Consider the following 4,212-nt stretch of genomic DNA (forward strand, 5'->3'; position numbering starts at 1 on the left):
TTGGTTTAGGTGCCTATGTGCTTCATTTCCGTGCATACTTAAGTCCTCCCTTCACATTTTTGTATTCACTTTTGAGAATAATGAAATTTGAGAGCTTATTCAGCCAAATTTCGTTCAAGAGTCACCATGAGAGAAAGCTTCACCTTAGGAACCCTTCTAGGATTTCCTCCTCTTTGAAGTGAGCTTTCCCTTGCACCTTAAGCTTGGATGCTTCCATCCAAGGCTTAAGCCTCTTCTATATCTGAGATTCTTCCTCCATCTAGTGTTCATCTTTGTGGTTTCCATCTCCTTGAAGAAGATCCGTGCATAAGGAGAGCTAAGGAGAAGAACATTCATCACTCCTCCTTACCATCTCCATCAGAGCTCGTCAAGTGGATGTGGCCCTTCGCGTACATCTTCCTGTCAAGATGCCATGTGTCGTAGTCGTCACCTCGTTCCCATAACGCGTGGGTGGCGCGACGACAAGATTGTATTTTTATTTGTTTTGATGGCGTGGCCTTTTTGGGCCGATGTGGTGTTTCGATGTCCATGTTTCATGGTCGAGCTGAGGAGCTCGGCAATAATGAGCTTACTGCTTGGTTAGGCTGGTAAACCTTTGACCAAGTCAGCAGTTTGGTGAAGGACAAGTCGATAACTCGGCTAGCCAGTACACTTGCCCCCCAAGCACCAAGTGATGTAAGAGCAAATGGGCTTCTGAGGAGTTTCCAAATTTGTTTTTTGAAGGTTCAAATTCGACCTTGTTAAGTAGATGTGATCTCATGGTTCAGATTCGACCTTGGCATAATAAGGTTCGTACTCGACCTTGGTTAAGAAAACGTAATCTCAAGGTTCAGAATCGACCTCGGCATAACAAGGTTCGAAATCGACCTTGGTTAAGAAAATGTAATCTCAAGGTTCAGACTCGGCATAACAAGGTTCGAACTCGACCTTGGTTAAGAAAATGTAATCTCAAGGTTCGGACTGACCTTGTCATAACAAGGTTCAAACTCGACCTTGGTTAAGAAAATGCAATCTCGAGGTTCGGACTCGACCTCGGCATAACAAGGTTCGTACTCGACATGGTTAAGAAAATGTAATCTCAATGTTCGGACTCGACCTTGGCATAACAAGGTTCGTACTCGACCTTGGTTAAGAAAACGTAATCTCAAGGTTCGGACTCGACCTTGGCATAACAAGGTTCAGACTCGACCTTGGCATAACAAGGTTCGATCTCGACCTTGGTTAAGAAAATGTAATCTCAAGGTTCGGACTCGACCTTGGCATAAAAAGGTTCGAACTCGACCTTGGTTAAGAAAATGTAATCTCAAGGTTCGGACTCGACCTTGGCATAACAAGGTTCGTACTCGACCTTGGTTAAGAAAATGCAATCTCGAGATTCGGACCCGACCTCGGCATAACAAGGTTCGTACTCGACCTTGGTTAAGAAAATGCAATCTCGAGGTTCGGACTCGACCTCGGCATAATAAGGTTCGAATTCGATCTTGGTTAAGAAAATGTAATCTCAAGGTTCGGACTCGACCTTGGCATAACAAGGTTCGTACTCGACCATGGTTAAGAAAATGTAATCTCAAGATTCGGGCTCGACCTCGGCATAACAAGGTTCGAAATCGACCTTGGTTAAGAAAATGCAATCTCGAGGTTCGGACTCGACCTCGGCATAACAAGGTTCGTACTCGACCTTGGTTAAGAAAACGTAATCTCAAGGTTCGAAATCGACCTCGGCATAACAAGGTTCGAACTCGACCTTGGTTAAGAAAATGTAATATCAAGGTTCGGACTCGACCTTGGCATAACAAGGTTCGTACTCGACCTTGGTTAAGAAAACGTAATATCAAGGTTCGGACTCGACCTCGGCATAATAAGGTTCGTACTCGACCTTGGTTAAGAAAATGTAATATCAAGGTTCGGACTCGACCTTGGCATAACAAGGTTCGTACTCGACCTTGGTTAAGAAAACGTAATATCAAGGTTCGGACTCGACCTTGGCATAACAAGGTTCGAACTCGACCTTGATTAAGAAAATGTAATCTCGAGGTTCGGACTCGACCTCGGCATAACAAGGTTCGTACTCGACCTTGGTTAAGAAAATGTAATCTCAAGGTTAGGACGTAATCTCAAGGTTCGGACTCGACCTTGGCATAACAAGGTTCGAACTCGACCTTGGTTAAGAAAATGTAATCTCAAGGTTCAGACTCGACCTTGGCATAACAAGGTTCGAACTCGACCTTGGTTAAGAAAATGTAATCTCAAGGTTCGGACTCGACCTTGGCATAACAAGGTTCGTACTCGACCTTGGTTAAGAAAATGCAATCTCGAGGTTTGGACCCGACCTCGGCATAACAAGGTTCGTACTCGACCTTGGTTAAGAAAATGTAATCTCAAGGTTTGGACTCGACCTTGGCATAACAAGGTTCGAAATTGACCTTGGTTAAGAAAATGCAATCTCGAGGTTCGGACTCGACCTCGGCATAACAAGGTTCGTACTCGACCTTGGTTAAGAAAACGTAATCTCAAGGTTCAGAATCGACCTCGGCATAACAAGGTTCGAATTCGACCTTGTTAAGTAGATGTGATCTCAAGGTTCGGACTCGACCTTGGCATAATAAGGTTCGTAAAACGTAATCTCAAGGTTCGGAATCGACCTTGGCATAACAAGGTTCGAACTCGACCTTGGTTAAGAAAATGTAATCTCAAGGTTCAGACTCGACCTTGGCATAACAAGGTTCGTACTCGACCTTGGTTAAGAAAATGCAATCTCGAGGTTCGGACCCGACCTCAGCATAACAAGGTTCGTACTCGACCTTGGTTAAGAAAATGCAATCTCGAGGTTCGGACTCGACCTCGGCATAACAAGGTTTGAATTCGACCTTGGTTAAGAAAATGCAATCTCAAGGTTCGGACTCGACCTTGGCATAATAAGGTTCGTACTCGACCTTGGTTAAGAAAACGTAATCTCGAGGTTCGGAATCGACTTCGGCATAACAAGGTTCAAACTCGACCTTGGTTAAGAAAATGAAATCTCAAGGTTCGGACTCGACCTTGGCATAACAAGGTTCGAACTCGACCTTGGCAAGTCGTCACGATTAATGTGCCAATACCAAAAATGTATGGGAATAAAGTTGTTTTGTTGATTATTTTTGAGGTGTGCCTTGTTAAAACCTTCCTTGGCCAAAAACCCTTTTCTTTAGTGGGAAAGAAGGCTGAGGGGGAAAAAGACTACGTCACCTGAATTTACAAGTTAAGAGAAATAAAATTTGAGGTGGGTGACATTCCAAGTTCCGAATTTCCCTTTGGAGGGGTCTATTCTTGCCTCTCTCACCCCACCAAACAAGGTCGCCAACTTTAAATGTTTGTGGCCTGACCTCGGTCTTGCTTTCCTTGTGGTTTGTTGTGAACCTGGTCACGAAAAGTAGAGTGTTCTTCCATCTGTATGTACCTGGCAGCTCGGGCACGAAGTTTGTCCATATCAGCGAGAGCTCGGCGACACAGGCTGTCCACAAAAGGTCCCGGCTTGAGCGCCATGAGCATGGCGTGTAGGGCGACCTCAGGATTCAAGTTGCGAATCTTCACCGAGATGCCAACAAAACGTTCCATGAACATCCGTAGTGGTTCGTCGTCGCCCTGTCTAAGGCTGGCCAGAGCAGCCGACGTTACGAGGTGAGGTCGACTCGTTGCATACTGTGCCGTGAATCGTCTGACCAAAGTGTCGAAGCTGTCAATTGACTCGACAGGTAGCTGGGTATAACAGTTGAGAGGGGCCCCTTTCAGCGAGGTCGGGAAAACCCTACACAAGATAGCATCATTGTTAGTGTAGAGGTTTACCTGGGTCGTATATAGGTCAATATGTTCATTGGGGTCCGTCGTGCCATCATAGCGATCAAGGTGGAGAGGCTTCCATCTGCGGGGGAGTGGAGTCTCCGTGATGCCATCCACAAAAGGATGACGGCGGAAAATTTCTTGACCCTCTGTGACATGAGTGGGGGCCCTGCTGACATCCTGAGTCGACTTATGCGTCGGTGCATGAGACTGATGCGTGGCAGGTCGTGGAGTCGGTGCTCTGGTCGCAGTTCGGGGTTTAGAAACCGAATGCCCTTCGTTCTCATTCAGGTTACTCTGTAGAGGGGGTTGATCTGAGGGACGCCGAGGGAGTTGGGCACGAATGCGCTCGTTCTGGGTGCGTAGTGTCGCTAGGTCGGCTTCATTAGCGGTACG

The sequence above is a fragment of the Cajanus cajan genome, chromosome 2 (genome assembly GCF_000230855.2).
Source record: "Cajanus cajan strain Asha chromosome 2, NIPB_CcT2T_4, whole genome shotgun sequence".
Classification (NCBI taxonomy): Eukaryota; Viridiplantae; Streptophyta; class Magnoliopsida; order Fabales; family Fabaceae; genus Cajanus; species Cajanus cajan.